Raw genomic sequence first — 14,240 nt, 5'->3', positions numbered from 1 at the left:
CTGGACAGAAATTAATCTCAAAATTGACCACTTTTGCTTCACTTGATCAGCCCAACCAAAGGTGATGTCAATAATGTTCAGCTCATTAACACCCTACCAAATAAAAACCTTTCTCAAGAAATCTGCATGTTGTGAGCATGGCTTCAGGAAGAGAGAAGCACACTAAAAAGACAACTGAACTACTGGACAGAAAAGCACTTCAAATCATGACCAAAGAGCTGTATTAAAATACAGCAAACAGAAGCCAGAATGATAATATTCAAATTACCAGCCAACAACAACAATCACCCATCAACCAAACTGAAGAGAACCTGGTACCTGACTCTATTCCAAGAAGTCAAAAGCGCTTTAAATAAGTTATGTTCCTCCTTCACCATGTTATGTAAGCAGAGAGGAGCGAGTGCAACAAATTAAAAACGTCTCTCCAGTTAATGGTAAAAACTCGAATGATGGTGAATTTGCTAAAACAAGACCCATGATCATAGTTGGTAACCGGGTGATAAAGCTCACTTATCCAGGGAAGCTCTCTCAAAGACCTGTATGTAAATTTTTAAATCCCTGTAAACCACTGATGTAATTGCCAAGGCTGTTGGGAGTATCGGCCATGCAACTGATCCATCTCATCTCATAATCCACACCTTGGCTAATAATCTAGCAATGGACTTTGCCGAATAATGTGCTAACAAACTCAAGAGCCCTGCACTGAAAGTAAAGGATACGTTTCCTAACTAAAAAATTAGTATTCAAAAAATCATTCAAAGAGGAGAGGATATTAACTTAGATTCTAAACGCAACAAAATCAACGGGATGGTTAAGGTCAGTTAGGTCAATTTTGAAACATCTATAATGGGAGACCTGCCCAAACCTTCAGGCAGAATCCAAACAACAAAAATTTGCTCAAAACACTTCAACTCATTTTGCAGTTTTCTCATAGTGCAAATCAGCTGGTGACTAAATAACTGCTTTAAGGGAAGTGATAGGGCGATAGTTTTTTGCATCCCATCTATCCCCCAGCAGTCCATTGTAGACTTTTATAAGGATTATCAGACCAAATAGATATAGACTAATCTAAAACATGGCCAATGTCTTATCCAGGACACAAAAATGACCTAATCAATTGCATGACAGGATTTTTCTATTTTTGCCTGTTTTTCCCTCTAGGAGCATGTGAGGAAGCATGGAAAATTAGAGTAAGGCAGTCATTTTCTAAAAGTGGCTTGCACAACTTGCAGGTGGCTTTTAAAGGGCTACTGACAAGCAACTACCGGGCAACATGTCTACTACTCAGGGCCAGTGTCATGTCTTTGGGCTACCAAAGAATCATTCTGGTCCGGGGGTCATGCCCTGTTGTTCTTCGAACTTGAGACGCAGAGATCTCAAGACAACAGTTCTCAAAGAATGCATTTCCATTCCAGAAAGTCAGAAGCGCTAGGTTAGTTATTTGGTATTTTGCATCAAAATGTACACTCAATGATCAAGTATAACTTATTTGAACTGTGATATCTGATGTTCTTTCTGCTATGAGTGACAGATTTAGTATCAGGGACATGACCTGATCAACTATCCTTGAATCATGCCCCAAACCCCTAATATTCAAGCAAACAAATGCTCACCAGTTTACCTCGGCTGTTGATATATTTGTGTGAATTTTTTTGTTTTTGTTTTCAGCTTACTGCAGTTCGTCCCAAATGATTGATGGATTGTTTGTCTGGTTTATTGATTGCTAGATTTGTTATATTCACTTATTGGATAGTTAGTAAATTTCAAGATTGTAATGCAGTGGAAGCTCTCTAATAATGGACACTCTCGTAAGCTGACAGCTGTACTAATGACCGCCTTTACAAAACCCCATTTGTACTCCCATACAAACTTTGTAGTTACGCATTCCCGTAAGTGGACATTACCATAAGTGGCCACAAACTCTTTCAGGGGTTGTGATTTAGATTTTTTCTTTGTTTTTAAGCTCCCGTAAGTGGACACCCGAAAGAAAATCCCATTAGACTGAATCTTATTTCCATCAGTCAAACTCTCATCTCTGTTTGTCACAAAGATTTTACACTGCATTTATATCACACTATTGTGGCATTGCATAAAAAAATGCATTTCATAAGGTGGTATTTTTTTGGCATCCCCAATGTTTATTGTTAGCTGGGCAAGCTTCCCTAAGCGCCGAAAGGCTCATTGCAGCAGCAAATGGCCTCCCCACGACATCCACAGGAGCAGCAGTGTCAGTTCAACACACTCCCACGACAGCAACAGCGGGAGCAACAGCAACAACACCAGCGAGATCAACAACGCCGGTTACTTAGGTGTTGGAAGAACATAGAAGGATTTTCAGTTTCTGGCCTCCGTCAGGGCCAGTAGCAAGGTGTCCATCTAGAGCTAGTCAAGGGGCAAGACCATACTTTATTCCAAAAAACACGTTCACCAGGACGTTTGTTTGCCAGGTATACAGTGAAAAAGATGTAATTCCAGACGCCAGTGAAAGAATCCGATTGAGCATGGCCGGCTTGGGAGAGGCCAAGATAGTCTTTAACAAAGACAGGAATGCGCTTCATGTTCACGAAAAGATAATAGAGTCCTTCTCTGCCCTTGCTGAAGGAGGGGGGTATGAGATGTTAAGAAAACTGGAGGGAAGCACAAAGTGGTTGATGCAAATCCCTCACCCACCTAAGGGCTTCACTTTGAACAGGCCAAAGCTTTCCTCAGACCAACCCAGGGGGAATCTTGTGCTGGACGTCCAGAAAGATACAATGATATCAATATCTCCAGTAAAGCAGTATTCTGTAATGAGCTGGTGTCAGTTTCAAAAGGGCTGAGGGGTCATGGGTGGGTGTTATTGTCTATTTTTCTAAGGGATTGAACAGTCATGGTTAATATGGATGCCTTGAAAGGACACTATAAACTTATAATCTTACACAGAGTAAAACTAATTTCACGGCTTAATAATAAAAGAGGAAAGAGAGTTGGTATCGAACCCGGGTAGCCAGCTTGGTAATTACTCTTCATTTGCAGTACACTAATTATTGTGAGTCATTGCTTAAAACCCTAACCACTATAGATCAGCACTAAATCCGAAAATCGCTTTCTTTTGATATCAGGAAGTCATTTTTTCCTAGCCTGGAAAATAATCTGAGCCCCATTGTCGTGTGCATCAGTACTAGAACATCGAGGATTTATTACGTTATGTAAACTTCGTCAGCTGTCCAAGGTCCTTTTGAGTCAGCTCTTTTAAGCAATACCGGATTGAAAAGTGTCTTGGCTAAGACAGGGAAGCTTCATGAGTATATAAGTAAGGTCCATAAGTTTTTTTTAACAATATAAAGTTATGTGAGAAAAACTCCAAAAGTAAACTGCTGCAACTGCAACTTCATACCATTTGATAGGCATCACATGACCTCGTAACAGAATTGAAGGGCATTCATCAGATGTAAACAGCAAGGCAATTGCAAGGGCAACTGGTTTACACAATGTATTAAAAGAAATAAAAATTACCTTATAAATTTATGGCTTCCATCAATGTGCTATAACGACAGGGGCCCCCTTACGCTGTAGGTCGTCCTTGGAGTGATTGACAACCATCTCATCACAATGCCTTCTGGCTCAGTTCTATGCATGGATTCTCTTACTCTTGACTACGTTACTTTAACAGATCTGAATTTGAACTGACAGTAGATTCTGCAGTAACCTGCGTTTGGAAATTCCCTCTGAATGTCTCTAACCAAGGTGTCTAGTTCACTGTCGGTTAAGACCCCTTCTTGTGTTTGCACTGAAATGCCGTATTCTCGAATACATTGCTTTATTGTGCTCTTTGACACCCCCAACACAATGGCTATCTTCGATATAGAGATGTCGTAATCGATCATATATTCCAGCTGCTCCCATGGAATATCGAATTTTGGCCTTCCAACTAAACCACTAGGGCATCGAAGTTGTGATTAGCTCTGCTCTCGTCCACACTTTCTTACAAACTATTACAGCTGAAATGGACTGCATGATTTCACTGAATTGTTCAAAATGTAATAGATGACAGTTTATCTGCCGTAATCGAAGCATGACAAAGTCTACATCCCCACCATTTAGCAATCTTCTCCCAAGATCCATTTTATTGAATACACATTTTATAAAAAGGTGTAGTGACTATCACGTTTTCCTTAGGGGAATGTCAGGACACAATATAAGACTCCCAAAAAGGCTTAAAAACCGATGGTTGAAATAATTGCAAGCAAATCGATACTTACCACAGCAGCCACATGCCAATGGCATGCACTTCCGAGCATGCCCTTTAATATACCAGTGAAGAACAGTGGACTGGACTGTGGGATGTGGGCCGCGAGCCGGATTATGAACTGTGTTGCAAAGCTAGCTGTTGGCTTTAAGGGGGCCTCAGGCCGTGAAGGCATGGGGTCAATTTTATTACCATTTTGTTGCCAGCTAGTGGCTTAATTTTTTAAAATAACCCTTAACCGGATTTAAATGACATTTTTATTGTATACATTTTAATTTGCAAGGAAAGTTTGTGCAAGATTCCAGCCTCCACAACTGTGGCCCAAATAACTATAAAAATCAACCAAAAGTGCACAGAGGCTCAGCGACCTAAACTAGTTCAGTTTGGCTTGACTCTTCCTCTCTCCTTGACTCTTCACAATTCCAGCAAATCTTTACTCCACACATGTGATCTTCTGGTTTCCTTTTTTGGCGCGACACAACTTTGCTGCATTTTTTACATTTGTAGAATTTTTGACACACGGAATGGCCCTCTCTATTTGGTTGGCAGTGGTTGGCATAACATTCATCTCCGACGAACATTCTATGGCAGGTACCACACTCTGGCCAAGGTGCTTTCTGCGTGAACCCCTGGCATCCGTCTTTAGCAACATTTGCCGACCTTACTACAACGGTGTTCCACTTTTTTGTCGTAACCTTTCTTGCAATCCAAACACCAGTAGCCCCTTCCGAGAAAGCTAGAGACAAAAGTGATGATGTCAAAGTGATTTTTCAGATGATACAGGTAAATTTGTTTTTCTCATCACAGTCCTTTGTAGACAATGACGTTGAAATGTTTAGCAGACGGGACAATGATTTAGTAATCTTCAATCACGTTTTGAAATTTGGCCACTTCTGGTAACCCAGAGCCTCTCAGACACCAGCCTTTTGATGAATCGAATTCCTTGACAAATTGAAATCCATTGGGGATGTTTCTCTTGTAGATCAATGTCCGTTACTAAAGCAAGGGTGAGGCACAGAAAATCTTTGTTCTTAATGCACAGGACACATTGTTTGCTGTCTAAGAACTTAGACAATTTAAATCCATAGTGTTTCCTCTTGCACGAGGCCACTCCACCTTGTGGCATACCCACATGAACCACATGTACTCGCATACCATCTTGAAGGTTGACCTGTTCATTGGATTGTAAGACACGCTGTACTTCACCCAAAATCCTTTCTGCATTCAATTCATGATGTGGCATAAATGGCAATGAAATGGGATATTGCAGAGAACTTAGGAGTACAAAACGTACAAGATCAATGTCAGCCATACCTGACGTCATCTCGTCTACAAGGGAATCAAAAATGTTGCCAAGCTGGTCAAGTGACGGATGTTCTTCGGATTGAGGATTCAGTGTAAGGAGATAGTCAGTAGCAGTGGTATTAAATTTCCGCACGTTTCGGGAAGCCACTTCACGCAAGGTATAGTGCTGTTCAGAGGTCCACAGATTGCTGCCAGCCCCGAGCTGTTTCTCAGCCAACAAACATTCTGCATCCTCCAACTGTGAACGAAAGAAATTTAACCGTAAGTTATATCAGAAAACTCAAATTGCATACTAATCAAAAGTGTTACTTGCAGAAAAATGGTGCAGTAACGTTATGGCATAATTATCAGGGGTGTTACTTGCAGAAAAATAAAGCAGTAACGTCATGGCATACTAATCAGAAGTTTTACTTGCAGAAAAATAGAGCAGTAACCTCATGGCATACTAATCAGAAGTGTTACTTGCAGAAAGAATAGAGTAGTAACGTTATGGCATACTAATCAGAAGTGTTACTTGCAGAAAAATAGAGCAGTAACGTCATGGCATACTAGTCAGAAGTGTTACTTGCAGAAAAATAGAGCAGTAACGTCATGGCATACTAATCAAAAGTGTTACTTGCATAAAAATAGAGCAGCAAGTACCTGTGTTAAAGTTAAGTAAAATGTGCTTACTTCATTTTCCAGTAAATAATCGTAGGAATCGAAAGCATCATTCATTTCTTGTTCCCACTGCTCCATAGATTGTACCATTTCGTCATCCGTCAATTCATTGTTCAGGGTTGAGATGTCATCTTGCGCTACATTTTCAGGTAGTGGCAAATTTTCAAAAAGTTCGGGAAGCGCAGATTCCAGTTCTGCCAAGGCCTCTGAAACCACATCAAACTGAAGTTGAGCTGTCATAGTATCATCAGGGGATAGTTGTAAATCGTCTAAGAGTTCAGTGTCAGAAGAGCTTGTTAATTCCAGCACAAGCTTGTTGAACCAATGATTGGAAATGACAGCTCGTGCAATCAATCATTCTTTCATATTTTGAATATTTTCTTCTTCTTTAAAGAGGGAGTTTATAAATCAGACGTGAAATGGTACCATGTGATGCTGTTCGACAATGGGAAATAAAGTCATCAATTGTTCCCGCCATCTTTTAATTATTTCATTCTTGTTCACTGAGGTGATGGCTTGCACTGCATATGTATCAACATTTTCAGTGGTAACAGGATTGTCAGCGATGCTCGGCTCTAAGGTTTTACTTTAAGACACACTGCACGAGTCTGTCCTTTTATTAACAGGTTTCGGACGTGTGAGAAAGGTAGGATCGAAATCCACCAATCATATTTTGCACTATCAGCTGTTTTATTCTTATTTAACTTGTCACACTGGTTTCTTTTTATTGCGCGTTCAGCGTTTTCTTTCAAGAAAAACAGCAAAACGTACGAGCTTTGTTAGAAATCGGATCACATTTGTATGCAGGAACAGATACTTGCATCTGATTGGTGCTCACCATTTCACTCACCGTGCCAGTGCAAAAAGTTGTTCCCACGGCGGTCCTGTAAAGACGTTAGTAGTCCCGAAAAGACGTTTGCCCTTTAGTAGAAATTGGATCACGTTTGTATGCAAGAACAGATACTCGTCTCTGATTGGCGATTATCGTAAATCAGTTTTTGGCTATTTCGACAAATAGGAAGAAGAAACTAAAAGGAGAAACTAGAGATAGAGAATACGAAGATGGAAAAGAAAGATATTGAGATAACAAGGATTGTCCTTCGAATGGTAAGTATACGAAATTCGTGTTGTATATTTGATGCTTTTCGAATTACAGTAGTTCCCACGCTTTCAAAGACAGTTTTAAATACGCGTAAGATTGTTTTATTTCTTACGGTTTACGAGTGAATTCTTGTGCTTTAGTATAAGTTAAATTCTTTACAGATTCGCGAAGAAATTTGTGCCTTCAAAAGCTTCGATTAGCTTGCTATAGATTTTAACAGTGAAATGTGCTTTGTTTCTCAATAAGGTTATCGAGCAGTGTGCGTTGTAAAGTTCATGTGCTTATTCTTCGTTTAGATTTACCATTGAGTTCTCTTGTGCTGGTTTGAAAGTGTTTGTGTTTAAATCATATTTCTCGAAGCACGTTAAAAGTTTGCAATGTATCTATAATTGTGCGATTTCAAAGAGCACGAGCAAATTGGTGTGCTTTGTTTCTCATTGAGGTTTCGAGCAGTGTGCGTTGTAGAGTGCATGTGCTTATTCTTTGTTTAGATTCTCCGTTAAGTTCTACAAATGTTAGTTTGAAAGCGTTTGTGTTCGAAGCATGTTTATCGAAGTGCGTTAAAAGTTTTAACATCAAGATTGTGCGGTTTCAAAGAGCAGGCGTTTAAGTTTCTCACAGGTTTTCGTACGTTCAAATCTTTTCCTTAATAGCGTTTAAAATGGCGTGCTTTGTTTCGGACTGTGTGTTCATGTGCTTATTCTTCGTCTACATTTACCGTTGAGTTCTTCTTGTGCTAGTTTGAAAGTGTTTGTGTTTAAATCATATTTCTCCAAGCGTTAAAAGTTTTCACTGTATCTATAATCGTGCGATTTCAAAGAGCGCACGCAAATTGGTGTGCTTTGTTTCTCATCGAGGTTTCGAGCAGTGTGCATTGTAAAGTCGATGTGCTTATTCTTCGTTTAGATTCACTGTTGAGTTCTGCATTTGTTAGTTTGAAAGAATTTGTCTTTAAATCATATATCTCGAAGCGCATTAAAAGTTTTAACATTAAGATTGTGCGGTTTCAAAGAGCACGCGTTTAAGTTTCTCAAAGGTTTGCCTACGTTTAAATCTTTTCGTCAATGGCATTCAAAATGTCGTCCTTTGTTTCAAACTTAATGTATTAAATACCTTCAATTGGATTGTTAGAGATTTTACGAAACTCAAAGTAACATTTCTTAATTACTGAGCAAGGCTGGAACCTCCCAGAGTCTGACTGTTGTAGGCAGAGTCGGCATGAAAAATTGTGAGAGGCTGTGGCGCAGGACGCTGGTCACAAGTTCAAGCAAATGCGCCCACTGCCGAGCAAATTTCCAAACAGCCTGAACGAATGAGTATATTCAAGAGGTGGACCAGTTTATGGATGAATGCAGAAGAATGGTAAGTATTTTAAAACATTATGTGCTATACCTTATGTAAGCTTGTTTCTAGTTATGCGCCATAAAAGTAATTCCAAAGTATTTAAGAGGATGATACAATGAATTGATCTGATCTTGTAACACATGAGCTCAAATATCCATACGTACTCAGAGGTGTACGTGTGAATGATGATTGTAGTTATTGATGAGGGTTCTACTGTCAAGACTCAATTGAAAACTAAGTAAAATTATTTTTAATTATTTTTCCTTTATAGGTTTGTGGTACCCTACACCCAGAGAATGGTTTTTTTTGGAACTGTGCCCTATGTACATATTTTTACAAAGCCGGAACGGAGCTACATAAAAGTGAAATATACAGTCTGTTTAAAAAATTGGATGAGTGAGAAGAATGCCACTGTAATCATTGTCTAAAATCATTAATAAAGCTAACTAAATACTATTTATTACCGGGAGGAGACTAGTTTAATTAATGTGTTTTAATTTTCTTATTTTTCAATTTTTCAAATCTTTATTTCTTATTTTTGATTAATGCGTAAATAGATTTAAAGTTGCCTTTTTCCTGTTATTATATATTACATTTTCCAAAGTCACGTCACGTTAAGTTTTTTCGTAAGTATTTATCGTAGGTATAGGTATCAGATTTTGTAATATTCATTCTTATATTAAAGTTTATTCTTCTCCCACAATCAGTTGTCTCCTTCACTGTCTCCTTCAAGGGTTAAAAAAGTTTCTTGACACACCAAGGGGTAAATGGTTCCATACACCAGTCATGTAAAAATGTTTGTCGAATGACAGCCTTGATCCAAAACTCATTGCGTATCTTCAATTTCAGAATCTTGTTAAGTTGACACGTAAATTTCTTTTCGTCGAGAAAATAAAATGAAGGCACTTTCAGTTCTCCAATAGTACATTCCATTCCATTTTCCTCCCATGATGACTCAATTGTTTTCCGAGGGATGCTTTCATGACAAACATTGTCCCAGTTACAAGACAGAGTTCTCAAATAACTGTAAACATCGCATTTGTGAAGTAAGCGCTTCCATATCCAATGCAAACAGTTGTTGTTTCATAAAGTTTTCCATCGCTTTAAATTTTTACGTAAAGAGTTCGCTTTCATAGGAAAACTTTAAACCAGTAAAGTCAACTTATAGGGAACGGTTTGACGGGTTTGCCTAGTCTGAGATTTTAAGGAGATCATTTTGAATACTTAATTGTGTTCAAAACTGGTTTAGTCCGGTTTTTCTAGATTCAACTTGTTTGACCGTGACGCCAGTGGTTTCTCATTGGTTCTCAACTTCTCCATTGTTTCTTTCCCTATATATTTACTATACCACCCGGCTGGTCGGGCGGAACCGTACCACCAGAGCACAGTACACTTGACTTATAAACAACAATCTCCAATTTCTACCCACACTTGCATCTCATTAAACCCCTCTTCCACCTAGATGGCTTGCATCTCATTAAACCCTTTCCCTATATCTACCTTATGTCATGTCAACTCATTCAACGTTTAAAACCGGTTTAGGTGACCCCTTAATCTGTTTCAATACATGAATAAAATTGGTCTAGTCATTGGGGACATACTACTTATGATCTCCCAGGTCAGCCAACGTCTCATCCAGTGGAGCCAGTCAAGCAGCCCCTGACGTTTCAAATCATGGAGGGTGCCAGCGAGAGAGGAAAACAATCGACAGCTGGCGATACAGCTACAATGTGAAGAGACAACGTGTTAACGCAACAGCCTGGCAATGTACCATTCGACCTATGGTAAGAAATTCATGAACTTTTAACTACAACTAAAGTTCCATCCACACCAACAACCAAAATTTCATTTCATTGACATAGGATCCAAGTAAACTTTAAATTATGTTTTCATTTGTGTAACATCCGAAAGCGTGTTTATGAAGGAGACAATTTTAAACATGTTTAACTAAAGGGGCATCAGAGTCTAACCTCAATAAGGTTCGCTCTGATGAAAAGTTATCCATTAGGTTTGATTGATTAGGTTAAGTTAGGTTTGTTAACGTGGAACTAAAATTTGAAATGAAACAAATTCTCATTACTGCTTTACCCTTACTCTTTTTTAGGGCAACCGTTGCAAGGCTACCGTAATACAGCGATCATCAAACGAGTTTGAAGTGGAGAAGAAGGACCACAACCACGCTGCACCAGTCAGAGCAATGATAGCTACTAACATAAAGTCCCTTGTCAAGCAGGAAGCCTCGAAAGACGTCTACAAACCGGCATCAGAGGTTATCAATGATGTTCTGCTCCGCGAGTTACCAGACGCTCCTTGCCCCAGCATACCCCGTCTCGACAGTCTCCAACAAACTGCTAACCGCGTCCGTCAACAGCTGCGGCCAAAAGACCTGAAAGACTTGGAATTCAAGTTGCAGACAGAACATATCCCTGATGGCTTCTTTCGTGAAGATGTCAAGGTAAGCATTACTGGCTAAAGTAAAATAAGTATGGTTCTTAAGAGCAGTTTGTACTTTTGACTCCAATTCTAAATGCGAGATTTTTGTTAGTGCTTAATAGGCTTTATCACGGTTTTCGACGCCATTTTTTCCCTAAATTCCTTTTCCTAGTGCCGAAAGTTTCCAATTCATGGTGTTTTCAGAAGCGATGTTTTATAAAAATTATTTGACAGCAGATTTCCATACAAACACTGTCATTGCAAGCCTGCTTGTGTACCTGTCATTTTTCTTTGAAACCAATTAAAGGGCTTAAAAATTATCCTTGTGTTTCAGATACGTGGATGCCGTCATTTAATCTTCGCATCCGACAGGCAGTTAGAAGTCCTTGCCAAATCCAAAACATGGTACGTGGATGCCACCTTTAAACTGTGCCGCCACCCGTTCTTGCAGCTGCTGAAAGTTAACGCATTCGTAAAAAACAATGACCGTGTTAAGCAAGTTCCCCTCGTGTTCATCATCATGTCAGGGAGGAAGAAACATGATTATAAAGCAGTCCTCCAAGCAGTCCTCTCGATCCTGCCGAACCAACCGAGAGTAAAGAAAGTAACCCAAGACTTCGAAAAGGCCATGTGGGATGCGATCCGTGAAGTGCTGCCTAATGCTGAGCTGATGGGGTGTTCATTCTATTGGACACAAGCCCTATGGAGGAAGGTTAGTATGATCGATTAAAATAAAATCTTAGAGTTAAATCAATCAGCAATGAACACTATTCACAGCACATTTGTTTTAAGTTAAACTGTTAAGGAAATTTTATTTGGCATTGGGGCTTGTTACAAATTCATTTTCAGTTTGGGAAATATTACAGTAAAAGACCAGTTGACTGTTAAGCCAAGCAAGATCAAGCAGGTTCTTATATGTGGGTAACAGCTAAATTATTGTAAACAATTTAACCAAGGACTTTGACTTTGAGATTGCAAATCTATATGATGAGGAAACACCAAACTGCAATTACAAATTAAGCATTATCTAACATAATGTTTCCATTTCTTCCAGGTACAAGAGCTTAGCCCTCAGGACCTGTACAGTCAAAACCATGGAACACACGACTTTGTCAGAAAACTGATGGCTTTGCCATTCCTGCCCGCTGACAAGATTGAGAGATGATTCTATCGGCTTCAGCGACGAGCGACGTATTACAGAACTTCACCCGCTACATCGTAGATCTCAACTGCCCCTGTATGTCCTTATTCAACTACTTCAGAAGGAAGCGTCACTTGTGTCTCTTCAAATCCGACTCGTGTCAGACAGGAGGCTTCGGAGACACCAGCGATAACTTACTGCAACATGCAGAAGAAGCTGTTATGGAACGACTTCGAGGAAGGCAGCAAAAACTCAAAACACCTGCTGGAGGCCTGCTCTCACTTATTGATGCAGTGATGACAAACGAACAACCAACGGTTCTTTTAGGAACAAAAAAAAACCGCTCCTTTAGGAGCCACCAACCCTACAAAAGACAATGACCAACACATCTATTATTACATAAAAAATTCCAACCATACAGTAATTATTCTGTCCAAAACGGAAAATCATTGTTTGCATCATAATATGTTCAGTGACCTGGCAAATTCTTGAATGTGCTTAAACCAAGATGGCGGTTAGTTTTACATATTTGTGCTTTGTGTTTGTTCTGGACCTCATTCTATCGCAAAGTGCTTGCAATTATAAAACAAAAACAGTAAGAGCTGTTTTATTGCAGGTACTATAAATTTTTGAGCTTGATTTTTGGGTTAAAAAACGTCCACGTTCATCTGTTACACGAACGATGCGATCGATACGTTTTGGTCGAGTATGCTCTTGCAGCAGAGCCTTCTTCTTTTACAAATTATTACTTTCTCAGCACAAAAAAATATAAGTTTTCACATTGGGGGCTAATCGTCTACAGTACATATTGGGGGCTAGTTGTCTATATATCGGGGGGCAAGTAGTCTGGGGCTAGTTGTCTGGGGGGCGAGTTGTCCGACATTCCCTCGAAGATATAAACTATCCTATAAACAGTTATGCATGAATGGACAGACGTATGTGCTTCTCAGTATAACAGCTGTCACTGCATGGGAGACGTGAGTTATTCAGTCGCTGATTTTGGTTTCTTTGACTCCGTAACTTGTTTGAAAGGTCACATGCAAAAGGCCCACAGGATGGAGACTTTGCAAACCTGAAGTACAAAGCAGATATGGCCGTAATCAAGCGAGAAGTCGTTATCCAGAATGGGCACGATCCATTCAATTACGCAAAAGGAAACTTGACCGAGCACAGCTCTACCCGCTACAGGTCACAAAGCGTGGGATTAAAAAGGAGGATCTTTTTCTATGTAGAACAGCATTGCAGAAATAGGTCACAGTAAAAGGTTTAAACAGAGTAAAGAAAGTCTACAGATACACAGCATCATGGCCATTGACGACCTAAATGGTTTGAAAATCAAGAGTCGGCTACTATCTGGCTACTGCGACAACTGCATTGAGGACAAGTATGAGGACTGTTTGAATCAGGGCTGCAAACAGCCCTGGGAAGACGTCCCACTTGAATCAGAGGGATTTTCAGCAAGAAAAGTAACAAGGGGTGAGACAGGAGAGCAGCAATCCGCCATGAAGGATCTTGGCACCAAGAGCTCCGTAGTGGCAATAGCCTCAGGAGATCTGGGCGAAGATTACTACCTTCTACAAGTTACAGGTCAGAGGGCAGAGATCGTACAAACCCTAGCCAAGGATGTTTGGGATGCGTTCTTTCCATAAGGAGCTGAAGTCATTTGTGGCAACTTTCTGTTGCCGTCTGTTGCCGAAAGCCGTCAGTACAAGGTAGACCAAACTAGGAAAGCAATCATGCATGCAGCCACAGTGCGGTTCTTGTACACAGTTATTTTTTCTTTACCTGGTGACATAGCTGTTGTCAGTGAGCAGGAACATTTGGAAATTCTCAACTCACTGGACAGCTTTTAAGGACAGTGCCTACTAAAACTGCGGCAAAACCAGAAAAGGTAAATCAGACTTTCTGTCTCAGTTTGGCAAAAGCTGCAATGTTCGTTTTTATGCAAGCCTATTAAAAATAGAAAATCATTTCTGGCGATTCTTCTGAGTAGAAGCTTAAATTGAAATACGATTAAACTGATAATT

The 14,240-nt window shown here is 39.8% G+C and overlaps 1 protein-coding gene across 2 annotated transcripts in view; it reads right to left on the bottom strand.

The window, feature by feature from the left end:
• LOC146489646 (uncharacterized) overlaps window positions 1-14,240 on the bottom strand; it is an 84,276-nt gene that overhangs the window by 23,475 nt on the left and 46,561 nt on the right. The window contains exon 5 of one of the 2 annotated variants that reach the window (XR_014863446.1): window positions 11,779-12,577. The exons of the other annotated variant lie outside the window; for it this stretch is intronic. The gene's annotated coding sequence lies outside the window, so the exon portion shown is untranslated. Of the gene's footprint in view, window positions 1-11,778; window positions 12,578-14,240 lie in introns of those variants that run through there. 2 annotated transcript variants of the gene reach the window in all.

Source organism: Pavona decussata, unplaced genomic scaffold (genome assembly GCF_977016875.1).
Source record: "Pavona decussata unplaced genomic scaffold, jaPavDecu1.1 SCAFFOLD_4, whole genome shotgun sequence".
Lineage (NCBI taxonomy): Eukaryota > Metazoa > Cnidaria > Anthozoa > Scleractinia > Agariciidae > Pavona > Pavona decussata.
The sequence above is the reverse complement of the archived record's forward strand: the minus strand, read 5'-3'. Positions and strand labels throughout refer to the sequence as shown.